This window comes from Rutidosis leptorrhynchoides, chromosome 7, assembly GCF_046630445.1.
Source record: "Rutidosis leptorrhynchoides isolate AG116_Rl617_1_P2 chromosome 7, CSIRO_AGI_Rlap_v1, whole genome shotgun sequence".
Classification (NCBI taxonomy): domain Eukaryota; kingdom Viridiplantae; phylum Streptophyta; class Magnoliopsida; order Asterales; family Asteraceae; genus Rutidosis; species Rutidosis leptorrhynchoides.
The window spans coordinates 250512258-250530803 of NC_092339.1; the positions used below are offsets into that span (position 1 = coordinate 250512258).

Below are 18546 nucleotides of genomic sequence, written 5' to 3' on the forward strand. Positions count from 1 at the left end.
GAGAATGTTTCATATCTAAACCAAAGGCCTGGAAATAATTATCAGAATAATTATCAACCGCCAAGACCAATTTACAATCAAAACCAGAATTATAATCGAAATGTTCCATACAACAACCAACAAGGTCCTAGCAATCAACAAGTATCCAATAATACTTACAATCAGCAAAGACTTAATTTTCAAAACAAACCACCACAAACCGATGATAAAAAGCCAAATTTAGAAGATATGATGACGAAGCTAGTTGAATCTCAAACACAGTTTTTCACATCTCAGAAACAAACCAATGAACAAAATGCTCAAGCATTTAGAAATCAACAAGCTTCTATTCAAAATCTGGAACAAGAAGTAAGTAACCTAGCAAGGTTAATAGGTGAAAGAAAACCGGAAAGTTTACCTAGTGATACAAATGCTAACCCCCGGAATGAAACAGCTAATGCAATTACCACAAGAAGTGGTATTACACTTAAACCACCTGAAATACCTGTAATTTCTGAGGAAGCTATTCCTACTCCACAAGAACCACAACCTGAACAAGATAAGGAAAAAGAATCGGTAGTTGAAAAGGTTAATGAAGATAACACAGTTAAGACTAAACCTTATGTTAAACCATACCAACCATCACTTCCTTACCCGAGTAAAATGAAAAAAGAGAGACTTGAAGCCGAGCAATCCAAATTCTTGGATATGTTTAAACAGATAAATGTAAATCTTCCTTTCATTGATGTAATTTCAGAAATGCCTAGATATGCTAAATTTCTGAAAGATCTAATCTCAAATAGAAAGAAAATGGAAGAACTCTCGGCTGTTACTATGAATGCTAATTGTTCAGCAGTGTTGTTGAATAAGATACCAGAAAAACTATCTGATCCAGGAAGTTTCACAATTCCATGTTTTTTGGGTAGTCTTAGTTCAATAGAAGCATTGGCAGACTTAGGTGCTAGTATAAATTTAATGTCGTATTCACTATACACTAAACTAGACCTTTGAGAATTGAAACCAACACGAATAAGCATACAACTAGCCGATAGATCAGTAAAATATCCTAGAGGGATAATGGAGAACATGCTAGTTAAAGTTGGTACTTTAGTATTTCCAGTAGATTTTGTTGTTCTGGACATGGAAGAAGATTCTCAAGTTCCTCTCATATTAGGAAGACCATTCTTAAACACGGCTAAAGCAATGATAGACGTGTTTGGTAAGAAACTGACCCTAAGTATAGAGGACGAGAGTGTTACCTTTTCAGTTGATAGAGCAATGCAACAACCGCAATCTGCAGATGATACATGCTATTATATTCAAACTATAGAATCACATGCAGAATTGTTAGAAGAATTTCCAGAATTACAAGGAACAGGAGAATGTTCTTTAGGAGAAGAAACTGAACCAATTAATGAAACTGAAATGTTAGCTACACTTATGGCTAATGGATATGAACCAACAACAGAAGAAATTCAAATGTTAAAAGAAGAAGACAGATATTGATATAAATCATCGATAGAAGAACCACCAAAATTAGAGTTAAAGCCACTTCCAAACCATTTGGAATATGCTTATTTACATGGTGAATCTGAATTACCTGTAATAATATCATCTTCTCTTACTAAAAATGAGAAATCACAACTCATTTCTGTGTTAAAAGCTCATAAACCAGCCATTGCATGGAAGATTCATGATATTAAAGGAATAAGTCCTTCGTATTGCACACATAAAATCCTTATGGAAGAAGGTCATAAAACGTATGTGCAACGCCAACGAAGACTAAATCCTAATATGCAAGATGTTGTTAAAAAATAAATTATTAAACTGCTTGATGCAGGTTTAATTTATTCAATTTCTGATAGTCCATGGGTAAGTCCAGTTCAATGCGTGCCTAAGAAGGGTGGCATGACTGTCATTACAAATGAGAAAAATGAGCTTATTCCTGCTAGGACTGTAACAGGATGGCGTGTATGTATTGATTATAGAAAATTAAAAGACGCCACCAGAAAAGATCACTTTCCCTTACCTTTCATTGATCAAATGTTGGAAAGATTAGCCGGAAACAGTTACTATTGTTTTCTTGATGGTTTTTCCGGATATTTTCAAATTCCAATAGCACCCGAAGACCAAGAGAAAACCACGTTCACGTGCCCTTATGGTACTCTTGAGTACAAACGCATGCCATTTGGACTTTGCAATGCCCCTGCAACCTTTCAAAGGTGCATGATGGCGATTTTTCACGACATGATAGAAGAATGCATGAAAGTTTTCATGGATGACTTTTCAGTCTTCGGTGATACATTTGAATCATGTCTAGTTAATCTTGAACGAATGCTTATTAGATGCGAACAATCAAATCTAGTTCTTAATTGGGAGAAATGCCATTTCATGGTTAAAGAAGGCATCGTTCTTGGACATAAAATTTCAAAGAAAGGAATTGAAGTGGATAGAGCTAAAGTAGATGTAATTGCTAAACTTCTACATCCCACCAATGTTAGAGGAGTTAGGAGTTTTCTAGGGCAAGCCGGTTTTTACCGACGTTTCATAAAAGATTTTTCTAAAATTGCCACTCCTATGAATAAACTCCTAGAAAAGGATGCTCCATTCATCTTTTCAGATGAATGTATCAAATCTTTTAATATACTTAAAGAAAAACTCACTAATGCGCCGATCATGATTACACCAAATTGGAATCTACCATTCGAACTTATGTGCGATGCAAGTGATTTTGCAATGGGAGCCGTTTTAGGACAAAGGATTGAAAAACGATTTCAACCTATATATTATGCTAGTAAGACATTACAAGGAGCACAAACGAATTATACAACTACTGAAAAAGAACTCCTTGCTATTGTCTTTGCTTTTGACAAATTTCGATCATATCTCGTTCTAGCTAAAACGGTGGTCTATACCGACCATTCTGCTCTTAGATACCTATTTTCGAAACAAGATGCTAAACCAACATTAATCCGTTGGATCTTACTCTTACAAGAGTTTGATATTGAAATCCGAGATAAAAGAGGAGCAGAAAATCTCGCCGCTGATCATCTTTCTCGTCTTGAAAATCCCGAATTAGAAGTTCTAAATGAATCGGCCATACAAGACAACTTTCCTGATGAATATCTATTGAAGATAGATTATAATGAAATTCCATGGTTTGCAGACTATGCAAACTACTTAGTATGTGGATTCCTTAAAAAAGGATTGTGGTACCAAAAACGAAAGAAATTCTTTAGTGATATAAAACACTATTTCTGGGAAGATCCACATTTGTTTAAAAGTTGTCCCGATGGAATAATACGCCGATGTGTATTCGGGGAGGAAGCTAGTAAAATCTTAAACCATTGTCACACAGGACCAACAGGAGGGCATTATGGGCCTCAACTAACAGCAAGAAAAGTTTACGATGCTGAATTCTATTGGCCTACAATTTACAAAGACGCACACCCTCTTTGCAAATCCTGTGATGCATGTCAAAGGGCCGGAAAAATAAGTCAACGTGATGAAATGCCACAAAATGTCATTCAAGTATGTGAAGTATTTGACATTTGGGGTATTGACTTTATGGGTCCATTTCTAAAATCTCATAATAATCTCTATATTCTCGTAGCCATTGATTATGTATCTAAATGGGCAGAAGCACAAGCTCTCCCGACTAATGATGCATGAGTTGTAGTCAACTTTTTAAAACGTCTTTTTGCAAGGTTTGGAACACCGAAAGCTTTAATAAGTGATCGGGGAACTCATTTCTGTAATAATCAACTTGAGAAAGTTCTCAAAAGATATGGAGTAACTCATAAAATCTCCACTGCTTATCATCCACAAACAAGTGGACAAGTTGAAAATACCAACCGAGCTTTAAAACGTATTCTAGAGAAAACCGTAGGATCAAATCCGAAGGAATGGTCCATTAAATTGGAGGATGCACTCTGGGCTTTTAGAACAGCCTACAAAACTCCAATTGGAACCACACCTTTTAGACTCGTTTACGGAAAAGCATGTCATCTTCCAGTAGAAATTGAACACAAAGCATTTTGTGCTTTGAAGGCATGTAATCTTGATTTACATGAAGCTGGACGTCTACGGTTAAGTCAATTAAACGAATTAGAAGAATTAAGACAAGAAGCATACGAAAATTCGTTAATCTATAAGGAAAGAACGAAGAAATGGCATGATAAAAGAATCAGAAGTTCAAAAGAATTTAAAGAAGGCGACAGAGTTCTTCTTTTCAATTCACGATTCAAGCTATTTTCTGAAAAATTGAAATCAAGATGGTCTGGACCATTCATAGTCAAAAGAGTTTTCCCATACGGAACAGTAGAATTAATAAATTCAAATGGGATTGAATTTAAGGTTAATGGTCACAGAGTTAAACATTACATAGATAGTCCGATGGAAGTTGACAACGAAGTTATTCACAATTTCGATACCACAGCTAACTAAGTGTGGGGAGACTCAAGTCTTTAAAAGATAATGTGTATTTCTGTTAGAGTTAGATTTTCTGTTTTCGTGTAGTTCTCAAAAATGAAACCCGAATGGTCTTTCCCTAACAGACCCTAAAGAACTAGTCTTCTACCCCCATTCTGAATTTTTATTTTTTTTAGGTTTTTCGAAATGAAGACTTCCTGTGAATTAAACCATGGTCTAATGCTACACGCTTTGATCACTAAACGTAATAATGACACACTTCCAAGTGAAATAGTATCATTAATAAGAGGTAAATTGGACGGAGTAAGAAAAGAATCCAGATGCGAAGATAATAAGTTACAATTTGGTAAAGGAAAATCAAAATCCGCAGCGAAAAGAAGAGCACGACACCTTGAAAAATGTCACAAATGCGGAAAATGGTCACACGAAGGTAAATGTTCAAATAATCAAACCTATTCAAACACCGAATTTGTTACTTTATTCAGAGACGGACCGTTCATATGTTTAGAAGAAAAAACATTAAATGCTCGAAGTTACGCCTATGTAGCCATGAAAAACCAATTAGTCCGACTATCTTATGAGTGGGCTAGAGCATATCACTAAGAAATCTCTTTCACAGGTGATGTCAAAGCTAAGGGGTATAAAATACTATTAAATTTTACAAGGAAATACTATTAAATACGATACAATTTTACACAAGATATTTATTTATTTATAGAATGGATATACTTAAACCTTGCTACAACACTTATAGGCAGTGTACCTAATCGTACAGTAGTGTAGTTTTTAGTAAGTCCGGTTCGTTCCACAGGGAAAATCTTTAAACAAAGCTTAACGCTATATTAGTTTACTTTTATAAAAATACAAATATATATATAAGTAATATTATTATTATAAAGGGGGGTTTTACCGTTTAATGACCGGTTTGTCGATTTTAAAACTTTAGTTGCAGTTAAAACAAAATGTAAAAATATTAAATAAATAAAAGACTTAATTTAAAGCGTAAAGTAAATAACGATAATGAAATTGCGATAAATAAAAGTGCGATAAAATAAACTTGCGATAATTAAAAAGTACGATAATTAAAAGTGCAATTAAATACAATAACAATAAATAAAAGTGCTATAATTAGAAGTGCAATTAAATATAAAATAAAGGGAATTAAATATGAAATAAAAGAATTATGCTTATTTAAACTTCCGTAATCATGATGTTTGACGTGTTGATTTTAGTTTTATGCCCATGGGTTAATTGTCCTTTGTCCTGGATTATTTAATATGTCTGTCTGGTTTTTGTCCATAACAGTCCATCAGTCATAAATATAAAGTGCGAGTATCCTCGTCAAATTATCCTTATACCCGAAGTCAAATATTCCAACTAATTGGGGACTTAAACTGTAACAAGATTTTAATACTTTGTTTAATAATTACACCAGGATGTCGACTGAGTGTAACCCAAGGTTTTAATACTTTGTTATCAATTATACCAAGTGTCATTGTACTTAATTTCACCCCTGTTTTAATTATTCTAGTGGCTATTAATCCATTCCCGTGTCCGGTTAAATGAACGATTATTCGTACATATAAATACCCCGCCCATCGTGTCTGATCGAGTGTATATGGTTATTTATAGGGACGTCCAATTGTAAATCTTTATATTAAAATTAACAAACTATCATTTAGTTAAACAAATATAAAGCCCATTAATAGCCCATAGTCTAATTTCCACAAGTGTCGTTCTTTTGTCCAAACCCCAATTATGGTACAAAGCCCAATTACCCAATTTTAGTAATTAGCCCAACATCATGATTACTTCGGATTAAATAAGCATAATAATAACTTAGCTACGAGACATTAAATTAAAAAGGTTGGACATAACTTACAATGATTAAAAATAGCGTAGCGTTACACGGACAGAATTTCGACTTACACCCTTACAACATTCGCTAACATACCCTTATTATTAGGATTAAAATTAAAATTAAAATTAAAATATAAATTATAAATATAAATATAACGTATAGATATAGAGAGATTGATATATTGGATGATTTTTTACGATCAGAATGCGCGAGCTTTATAGGCAGTTTCAAAATTTGGGGCTCCGCGACTCGCGTAATTTTTGCACTGCAAACTCCGTAACTCGCGGAGTTTGCTTTTACAGCTCACACAAGTTTGGGGCCTTTCTTGCCGACGGTTTATAATATATTATATAATATATAAATAATTATAAGAATTATTTAAATATTATATTATATTTATGTGCATAGTTGGCTCTGGTCCTGGTTCCGGATTTTCGAACGTCCTTGCGAATAATTTAATATCTTGTACTTTGCGTTTTGAATCTTGTACTCTTGTAATTTCGAGACGTTTCTTATCAATAATTGGAACCACTTTGATTGTATTTTGTACTTTTGAGCTTTTTGGTCGTTTGCGTCTTCAATTCGTCGAATCTGTCTTTTGTCTTCACCTTTTAATATTTAAACGAATATCACTTGTAAATAGAACAATTGCAACTAAAAGCTTGTCTTTCTTGGGGAATAATGCTATGAAATATATGTTCGTTTTTAGCATTATCAAATATTCCCACACTTGAGCGTTGCTTGTCCTCAAGCAATATAGTCTTGAAATACTAGAATCACTTCTTTATTCTTCACACTTTGTACATCAGTGATTTCTATACGGCGGTATAAACAATGGTAGTAACGATATGGTTTACAGTCCCACATGACTATAAAAATTTAGATCCATTAAGGAAATTGGATCTTTATTAAAACATTTGATCTTTTGAAAATTAAATCTAGTTTTTACCCTAGATAAGTTTTCCGGAATAACCTTTCACTGGTGTTTGCAAATTATTTTTGTGGGTTTGGTGGGTTTCAGATTTGAAAATTTTAGCTCAAAACTTGCGTTTTTGTGTCACCCACTTGCTAACCTTGTATTAGGAAAGCAACACATCCAGTATACTTGCTCCGTATATTACCTTTCGGTAAACTACCGTCCGGTTGTAAAGGAAAGCGTTGAACAAGCAACTGTTAAGGCAACGTACCCTGACATGCTTTTAATTATGGTCTATAACGTGTCGGACGCAATTACTATCCTTGGTAGGAGCAATAGTAAAGCTCACCCTTATGATTTTTCGGTCTGGCACAAGGTCCTGTCTTCGACCATGCTATGCAACCACCGTTCTTACGGTTAACACCCGATTTGGTTCAGGTGACCTAATGAATTCCAGGTGAATTTCTAGTATTTTACGTTCAATGGTAATGAACGCATTGAAAATGGGTTTTCAGAAAACAAATCGGTTTATAATTTTTGATCAAAATATTTTCTCGTTCAAGCTCGAGTTTAGATACCATCGAATTCCATGAGTTTGTAATTCTCAATCTTTAAGGTCAATCTCAAGGATTGAGTAATATCAGGCTTAAAAGCTGATTTTTGATCTTTTAAGGAGATTATCCTTTCTGGGGATCTGATTCATTAGTCTTATCCAGCTAATTTGCACGGTGCCCCCCATTGTACGAGATAAATCCTTCTCATGGTTAGGATAAATCTGACCACTTGGCGACCCTGTTTAATGCTGAGGTCCGTGGATTTCCTGCTGATTTTAGAGATGACTTTTCTAGATTTTTCGTCAACCTACAGCTGGTCTGGACGACAATTTCTTGACCTAACTCAAGAAGCGCGTGTCTTTTTTGGAAGACTTTACTTCCTTTTAATGATGGAATTGATTCATCGTGTAGATCCATCTCTTCTTTTCTTTCATCGGGTAAAACAGTTTAGTTTAGTCCAAAGCAAAAGTATTTTCAGTTATTTGTTACAGATATATGTGACATATGTTTAAGATAACTTGGTAATTTTTCCCACACTTGGCTTTTATTTTCCTTTTTATTGTCCTCTATTCCATTTTAAATGAATTCTAACATTTTGGTTTGTTTCTCAATTTATGTCCTTTCCAAGGTAACAATAATTTCGGTGTTAACACCTAGTTTTATCGTTCATAAATATGTATAAACATGATTTTGAGTTCATTTAATTGAAAATTTTGAAAATTTTCAATTAAATTGGGTAGAGTCAGTATATAAGACTAGGGCTGTTCTTTATTATCAGAGAGCACTAGATTCTAATACAACTACTACTTTACTAGTATTTCTAATGGTAACCAAGTGTATAAAGTAAAAATTTTAAAATCCGAAAGAATTTAACCCCTTCCCACACTTAAGATCTTGCAATGCCCTCATTTGCAAGAAATCAGTAACAATTTAAATATTGAGGGTGATCTGTGTGAAAATGATTAAATTTTACCAAAGTTTCCAAACATATTGGCGTTTGTTTGCTGAATGATAAATGGTGCATATCATTTGTTCATTCCGTCTTGTTGTTATATCACATTTATTTTGCATCTTGTCGTCAAAATTAGTTGCTTTTGCTGAACTTAATGCCAGTCTTTGAAAATGCGTTGTTTTACCCTGTTGTGTACATAAGATAAACTGCAAACATATATACATATTTTTGAAGTTTGGTATATTACCCCACATTCAAAAATTATTAAAATCTAATAATAAAATTTAGAAAATAATAAAAACTATTACAATATTAACATAAGTATTAAACGTATCAACATTACAAATTACAAAATAAATAAAACTAAGTAGACTAGGGATGATACTGATACCAGTAGGGGTTCCATGCATAACCATATGTGCTATAAAATGCTTCGTATGGGTTATACGTAGGATACGGTGGTTGGATCTCTATAGACCAGGGAGGGAATATGGGCGATGGAGTAGGAATATAGTTTCTACCTATATGTTGGCAATAAGCTATGATTTGGTTTTGATGAACTTGCCAATCTTCAAATGCTCTATGTCTAGCATTTTCATACTCTTGTGAAGCTATAAACCTTTGCATTTCTGCCATTTCATTTCCCCCTCCTACATTACTTTGCTGTTGGTTTCTCTCAACCTGTGGATGTCTACCATTATATCGTACTGCGGCGTTATTTTGTCTCTTCAAAACTTTCGCACCATGGTATACATTTAAACATATTGTATCTCGGGGTTCTGGTTTTTCGATTAGTAATCCCCCCGACTTATATCCACACCGAGATATTCAGCAATCAAAGTAATAAATATACCACCTCCTATTATGCTATGCGGTCTCATCCCCCTAACCATCGCTGATAAATAATAACCCACACAATAAGGTATATTTACAGCGCTTTGTGGGTCTCGAATACACATGTGGTAAAACAAATCCTATTCATTTACCTTTTCCTTGTTCTTACCTCGTTGTGTAATCGAATTGGCTAAAAACCTATGAATTACTCTTAATTCAGCTCTATCTATATCCAAATAAGAGTAATTTCCCCCTTTAAATCGGTGATGGCTAGTCATTTGACTCCATACACCATGTGTATCAAAATTTTCGTCTATTTTTCTACCATTTAGTATCAACCCTCTACAATCGGCAGATGCTAACTCCTCAGGCATATATATACGTAAAGCCTGAGCCATGTCTAGTAAAGACATGTGGCGCATCGAACCTCCTAACAAAAATCTAATAAAAGATCGATCGGTTAAACTAGCTACCCGATCATTTAATTCTATACTACACAACAATTCTTCACACCATACTTTATATACAGGTCTACGCATGTTGAATAACCGTACCCAATCGTTAAAAGTAGAATTACCATACCTCTGTGCAAGTAATTCCCTAATTAGCCCGGCCAATTCTACAGCTTCTAATGGTCCCCATTCTATAACCCTAGGTACTTCAACAGCTTTAGAATGTAGAGTATGCAAACCCCTTTGGTATTTTGGATAATCTATCCAAAGTCTGTCAAATCTCAGGTTCGGGTGCAAATCTTCCAAGTGCATATCAGAAAATGTCATGACTGGATGAGGAATATCTTGTTTGTAGTAGTTATCCACTTCCTGTTGTTCCGCATTCTCAGCAGGAGCATTGCGAGCTTGGGATGAAGATTCACCCCTTTCAGTCTGCAAAACACATCAAACACAATTTTTGTGCATCCAAATATGCATTAGTGTCAGCAAAATCATCAATCAAAATAATTACAATGACATGATCAATTTATATCAAACTTAAGCTCATTTTCATATTTTCATCAAATCTACACTTTTTCAAATAAGCATATACGAAAATGTTCGCCAAGTTCATAAGCATTCAACTCAAATAACATGTCAAAATAATCATTACTAGCAATTAAACAAGTTTCAAATGGCATTATCTCTCAAAAATCAAGTTCATGAATTTTAGACTTGAAAAAGTCCACTTTAATTCTCAAAATCATGTTTAGACTCAAAGTTTGGATCATTTAACTACCTAAACATGTTACACTACTTAATTTAGCAACAATTCATGACAAAAATCGGCAATAACCTATTTATATCAAAAAGCCCCAAATTGCTCAAGAACACAAACCCTAGATTACTTAAAATTTGAAGTTTAAGGCTTCTAATCATGTTAAATAGCATCAATCTAGGTTATACAAGCATAATACATAAACAATTTAAGCATAATTACACTAAAAAGCATCAAAATCAAATTGGGTATAAAATTGCTCAAGAACACTAATTTTCGGATTAAATGGTGTTTAGGTGTAGAAATTTACCATTTTTCTTGAGTAATTCCTTGATAGCATCCTTCTCAACATGATTTTAGTAAAAGATTTGATGATTAACGGTCAAAAATTGCGAATTTGGTGTGTATTTTTCGGGTTTTTTCGGGTTATTTTCGCAATTTTTGTGGTGTTAAGATGTTCAACTGATCAGTTTTGGCATTTTATATTTTTTCTGTATTTTGGTCCCTCCGCGAGTCGCGGTGTTTGACCCTTCAAACTCCGCGAGTCGCGAAGTTTGTATTTTGTTTTTTTTTAAATATATCTTATACTAATTAAAACAATTAAGTAATTAATTTTAAAATTTTGTTTCCCTTGTTATTTAGGGCGAGGTCGTTTCGGATCGATGTCCTAGTCCGTCCTTCGACAAAATTTTAAAATTTGTCATTTTGTAGCGATTGTTTTAAAAGCTAAGATTTTTGGGTTTTTTTTAATGTTTTTGGCATACTTTAATTCAATAAGATTAAAAATAATGATAATAAAAGTTCTCGTCCCTCCCTTGGGTAAAACAATTTCAGTTCAACGACCTAGTCTTCAACTTACGACGAATTTTAAAAATCATATTTTTAACTTAATGACATAAAGTAAATTTTTGTTTTTAAATTCACACAACTTAAATATAAAATTTAAAATTAATATTAAAAATTCACACTAAACTTAAAATTTGAAATGCATAAAATTAAAAATTCATATTTTAAAAATTAAAAATTCACACCAAACTTAATTTAAAAATTCATATTATAAATTCACACCAAACTTATATTAATTTATCAAATATTTACAATTTTAAATATATTGTTTTTACAAAGTTTACAATATTAATTTAAGATTTATATATTAATTTTAAAAACATGGTAAAAATAAAATTAAAAATCTTTTTGGCTTTTTATCCCACTTTAATCAATCAAATATTATCAAAAATATGCGCCCCTCTTTTCGGTAAAGTAATTTCGGTTCCAAGACCTAATTTAACTCATGATGAATTTTTGAAATATTTTGGGTTGATTGATTAAAGATATTTATACCTTAAGAATAAACGTTGAATTTCGCAGTGATGTAATAAATTTTTGAATGATATCAATAATTTCGGTCGCCAAACCTAATTTTATTCAATACCAATTTAATACTTTATAGCGAACAAATTAGCGTTTATTATCAAAAGGTTAAAAATAAAAATAAAAAAACTGTACAGACTTACCTGTGAGATAGTATTCTTAGTTATATGATCTATCCCATTCATAAGATAGTCGGTTTAATTGATTTTCCATGGCTACATAGGCGTAACCTCGAGCATTCAGTGTTTTTTCTTCTAAACATATGAACGGTCCGTCTCTGCATAAAGTAACAAATTCGGTATTTGAATAGGTTTGATTATTTGAACATTTACCTCCATGTGACCATTTTCCGCATTTGTGACATCTTTCTAGGTGTCATGCTCTTCTTTTCGCTGTGGAATTTGATTTTCCTTTACCAAATTGTAACTTATTATCTTCGCATCTGGATTCTTTTCTTACTCCGTCCAATCTTTCTCTGATTACTGATACTATTTCACTCGGAAGTGTGTCATTATTACGTTTAGTGATCAAAGTGTGTAGCATTAGACCATGGTTTAGTTCACAGGCAGTCTTCATTTCCTAAAAAAATAAAAATTCAGAATGGGGGGAGAAGACTAGTTCTTTAGGGTCTGCTAGGGAAAGACCATTCGGGTTCCATTTTCGAGAACTACACGAAAACAGACAATCTAACTCTAACAGAAATACATAAAATCCTTTAAAGACTTGATTCTCCCCATACTTAGTTAGCTGTGGTATCGAAATTGTGATTAACTTCATTGTCGAATTCCATCGGACTATCTATGTAGTGTTTAACTCTGTGACCATTAACTTTAAATTCAATCCCATTTGAATTTATTAATTCTACTGTTCCGTATGGGAAAACTCTTTTGACTATGAATGGTCCAGACCATCTTGATTTCAATTTTCCAGGAAATAGCTTGAATCGTGAATTGAAAAGAAGAACTCTGTCTCCTTCTTTAAATTCTTTTAAACTTCTGATTCTTTTATCATGCCATTTCTTCGTTCTTTCTTTATAGATTAACGAATTTTCGTATGCTTCATGTCCTAATTCTTCTAATTCGTTTAGTTGACTTAATCGTAGACGTCCAGCTTCATGTAAATCAAGATTACATGTCTTCAAAGCCCAAAATGCTTTGTGTTCAATTTCTACTGGAAGATGATATGCTTTTCCATAAACAAGTCTAAAAGGTGTGGTTCCAATTGGAGTTTTGTAGGCTGTTCTAAAAGCCCAGAGTGCATCCTCCAATTTAATGGACCATTCCTTCGGATTTGATCCTACGGTTTTCTCTAGAATACGTTTTAAAGCTCGGTTGGTATTTTCAACTTGTCCACTTATTTGTGGATGATAAGCAGTGGAGATTTTATGAGTTACTCCATATCTTTTAAGAACTTTTTCAAGTTGATTATTACAGAAATGAGTTCCCCGATCACTTATTAAAGCTTTCGGTGTTCCAAACCTTGCAAAAAGACGTTTTAAAAAGTTGACTACAACTCGTGCATCGTTAGTTGGGAGAGCTTGTGCTTCCGCCCATTTAGATACATAATCAATGGCTACAAGAATATATAGATTATTATGAGATTTTGGAAATGGACCCATAAAGTCAATACCCCAAATGTCAAATACTTCACATACTTGAATGACATTTTGTGGCATTTCATCACGTTGACTTATTTTTCCGGCCCTTTGACAAGCATCACAGGATTTGCAAAGAAGGTGTGCATCTTTGTAAATTGTAGGCCAATAGAATCCAGCATCGTAAACTTTTCTTGCTATTAGTTGAGGCCCATAATGCCCTCCTGTTGGTCCTGTGTGACAATGGTTTAAAATTTTACTAGCTTCATCTCCAAATACACATCGGCGTATTATTTCATCGGGACAACTTTTAAACAGATGTTGATCTTCCCAAAAATAGTGTTTTATATCACTGAAGAATTTCTTTCGTTTTTGGTACGATAATCCTTTTTCAAGGAATCCACAAACTAAGTAATTTGCATAGTCTGCAAACCATGGAATTTCATTATAATCTATCTTCAATAGATATTCATCAGGAAAGTTGTCTTGTATGGCCGATTCATTTAGAACTTCTAATTCGGGATTTTCAAGACGAGAAAGATGATCAGCGGCGAGATTTTCTGCTCCTCTTTTATCTCGGATTTCAATATCGAACTCTTGTAAGAGTAAGATCCAACGGATTAATCTTGGTTTGGCATCTTGTATCGAAAATAGGTATCTAAGAGCATAATGGTCGGTATAGACCACCGTTTTTGCTAGAACGAGATATGAACGAAATTTGTCAAAAGCAAAGACAATAGCAAGGAGTTCTTTTTCAGTAGTTGTATAGTTCGTTTGTGCTCCTTGTAACGTCTTACTAGCATAATATATAGGTTGAAATCGTTTTTCAATCCTTTGTCCTAAAACGGCTCCCATTGCAAAATCACTTGCATCGCACATTAGTTCAAACGGTAGATTCCAATTTGGTGTTATCATGATAGGCGCATTAGTGAGTTTCTCTTTAAGAATATTAAAAGATTTGATACATTCATCTGAAAAGATGAATGGAGCATCCTTTTCTAGGAGTTTATTCATAGGAGTGGCAATTTTAGAAAAATCTTTTATGAAACGTTGGTAAAAACCGGCATGCCCTAGAAAACTCCTAACTCCTCTAACATTGGTGGGATGTGGAAGTTTAGCAATTACATCTACTTTAGCTCTATCCACTTCAATTCCTTCTTTTGAAATTTTATGACCAAGAACGATGCCTTCTTTAACCATAAAATGGCATTTCTCCCAATTAAGAACTAGATTTGATTGTTCGCATCTAATAAGCATTCGTTCCAGATTAACTAGACATGATTCAAATGTATCACCGAAGACTGAAAAGTCATCCATGAAAACTTCCATGCATTCTTCTATCATGTCATGAAAAATCGCCATCATACACCTTTGAAAGGTTGCAGGGGCGTTGCAAAGTCCAAATGGCATGCGTTTGTAAGCAAAAGTACCATAAGGGCACGTGAACGTGGTTTTCTCTTGGTCTTCGGGTGCTATTGGAATTTGAAAATATCCGGAAAAACCATCAAGAAAACAATAGTAACTGTTTCCGGCTAATCTTTCCAACATTTGATCAATGAAAGGTAAGAGAAAGTGATCTTTTCTGGTGGCGTCATTTAATTTTCTATAATCAATACATACACGCCATCCTGTTACAGTCCTAGCAGGAATAAGCTCATTTTTCTCATTTGTAATGACAGTCATGCCACCCTTCTTAGGTACGCATTGAACTGGGCTTACCCATGGACTATCAGAAATTGAATATATTAAACCTGCATCTAGCAGTTTAATGATTTCTTTCTTAACTACATTTTGCATATTAGGATTTAGTCTTCATTGGCATTGCACATACGTTTTATGACCTTCTTCCATAAGGATTTTATGTGTGCAATACGAAGGACTTATTCCTTTAATATCATGAATCTTCTATGCAATGGCTGGTTTATGAGCTTTCAACACAGAAATGAGTTGTGATTTCTCATTTTCAGTAAGAGAAGACGATATTATTACAGGTAATTCAGATTCACCATGTAAATAAGCGTATTCCAAATGGTTTGGAAGTGGCTTTAACTCTAATTTCGGAGGTTCTTCTATCGATGATTTATATCGATATCTGTCTTCTTCTTTTAGCATTTGAATTTCTTCTGTTGTTGGTTCATATCCATTAGCTATAAGTGTAGCTAATATTTCAGCTTCATCAATTTGTTCTGTTCCTTCTCCTAAAGAACATTCTCCTGTTCCTTGTAATTCTGGAAATTCTTCTAATAATTCTGCATGTGAATCTATAGTTTGAATATAATAACATGTATCATCTGCAGATTGAGGTTGTTGCATTGCTCTATCAACTGAAAAGGTAACACTCTCGTCCTCTATACTTAGGGTCAATTTCTTACCAAACACGTCTATCATTGCTTTAGCCGTGTTTAAGAATGGTCTTCCTAATATGAGAGGAACTTGAGAATCTTCTTCCATGTCCAGAACAACAAAATCTACTGGAAATACTAAAGTACCAACTTTAACTAGCATGTTCTCCATTATCCCTCTAGGATATTTTATTGATCGATCGGCTAGTTGTATACTTATTCTGGTTGGTTTCAATTCTCCAAGGTCTAGTTTAGCGTATAGTGAATACGGCATTAAATTTAAACTAGCACCTAAGTCTGCCAATGCTTCTATTGAACTAAGACTACCCAGAAAACATGGAATTGTGAAACTTCCTGGATCAGATAGTTTTTCTGGTATCTTATTCAACAGCACTGCTGAACAATTAGCATTCATAGTAACAGCCGAGAGTTCTTCCATTTTCTTTCTATTTGAGATTAGATCTTTCAAGAATTTAGCATATCTAGGCATTCCTGAAATCACATCAATGAAAGGAAGATTTACATTTATCTGTTTAAACATATCCAAGAATTTGGATTGCTCGGCTTCAAGTTTCTCTTTCTTCATTTTACTCGGGTAAGGAAGTGGTGGTTGGTATGGTTTAACATAAGGTTTATCCTTAGCTGTTTTATCTTCATTAACCTTCTCAACTACCGGTTCTGTTTCCTTATCTTGATCAGGTTGTGGTTCTTGTGGAGTAGGAATAGCTTCATCAGAAGTTACAGGTATTTCAGGTGGTTTAAGTGTTGTACAACTTCTTGTGGTAATGGCTTTAGCTGTTTCATTCCGGGGGTTAGCATTTGTATCACTAGGTAAACTTCCCAGTTTTCTTTCACTTATTAACCTTGCTAGGTTACTTACTTCTTGTTCCAGATTTTGAATAGAAGCTTGTTGATTTCTAAATGCTTGAGCATTTTATTCATTAGTTTGTTTTTGAGATGTGAAAAACTGCGTTTGAGTTTCAACTAGCTTCGTCATCATATCTTCTAAATTCGGCTTTTTATCATCGGGTTGTGGTGGTTTGTTTTGAAAATTAGGTCTTTGCTGATTGTAAGTATTGTTGGATACTTGTTGATTGCTAGGACCTTGTTGGTTGTTGTATGGAATATTTCGGTTATAATTCTGGTTTTGATTGTAAATCGGTCTTGGCGGTTGATAATTATTCTGATAATTATTTCCAGGCCTTTGGTTTATGTATGAAATATTCTCTCTTTGTTCCATTGTTAATTCAATACTGAGACAATCTTTTGTCAAATGTGGTCCTCCACACTGCTCACAACTAATTCGTATTGAGTGAATATCCTTAGTCATCTTTTCCATTCGTCTCTCGACAGCATCTATCTTTGCGGAAATGGAATCTAAGTCATGGCTAGAATCGGCTCTAGCTGCTTTAGATGATCTAACGATATATTTTTCTTGGTGCCACTCATGTGAGTGGGAAGCAATGTTATCAATAATTTTATAAGCATCAGTTTCGGTTTTCTTCATAATGGAACCACCAGCTGCTATATCTATGTCTTTCCTTGTAGTGATGTCGCATCCTTGGTAGAATATTTGTACTATTTGACAGGTGTCTAAACCATGTTGCGGACATCCTCTTAATAACTTTCTAAATCTTGTCCACGCCTCATATAGAGTTTCATTTGGCTTCTGTGTAAACGTAACAATTTCTCCTTGAAGTCTTACGGCTTTAGATGCAGGAAAGAATTGTTTAAGAAAATTTTCAATTAAAACATCCCATGTATCAATCGCCCCTTCAGGTAACGATTCCAACCAATCTTTGGCTTCTCCCTTTAAAGTCCAGGGAAATAACATGAGATATATCTATTCATCCTCCACTTCTCTTATTTTAAATAGTGTGCAGATCCTATTAAAGGTACGAAGATGTTCATTCGGATCTTCCTTCGGTGCACCACTAAATTGGCATTGATTAGTCACCATGTGTAGAATTTGTCCTTTGATTTCATAATCTGGCGCATTAATGTCTGGATGAGTAATTGCGTGACCTTGGCCAGTGCGTTTAGTTCTCATTCGGTCTTCCATACTTAAAGGTTCCAGATTCTCCATAATTGAATTTGTTGAATCGGAATCACTAGAGAATTCTGATTTAATGGTTCGTTCCTCAACAATCTCTGTTTGAATGATTGGTGGTTCCGGAGGAAAATTTAATGGTTCAGGATCTATGAATCGTCCCTGAATATTCTCCGGATTCTCAATTGTGAGGTTGGGTTCAAAAAATGGATTATCGGAAATTTGAACTGGAGTACTTGGTCGACTGGATGACGATTCTAAAGAAAAATCAACGGCGGTAATATTTGCTAAATGTCTTGATCTAGCTACAGGTGGTGAACGTACAAAAGGTGGTGAACGTCTTGCTCGGTGCATTCACTGAATATCCTATTAGTTTTTAAAAAGGAAAGAAAAATTATATAAGTTATCCAATCAATAGACTTTTCTGATTTTGCCCACGTTTCGAATAGCCAA

General features: G+C 34.1%; 1 non-coding gene across 1 annotated transcript; it reads left to right on the forward strand.

Moving 5' to 3' along the window:
* Window positions 1-17638: 17638 nt before the first annotated feature.
* Window positions 17639-17745, forward strand: LOC139861022 (small nucleolar RNA R71). Its single transcript, XR_011763642.1, has one exon. It is a non-coding gene; the product is annotated as a small nucleolar RNA R71 (small nucleolar RNA).
* The last annotated feature ends 801 nt before the right edge of the window (window positions 17746-18546 follow it).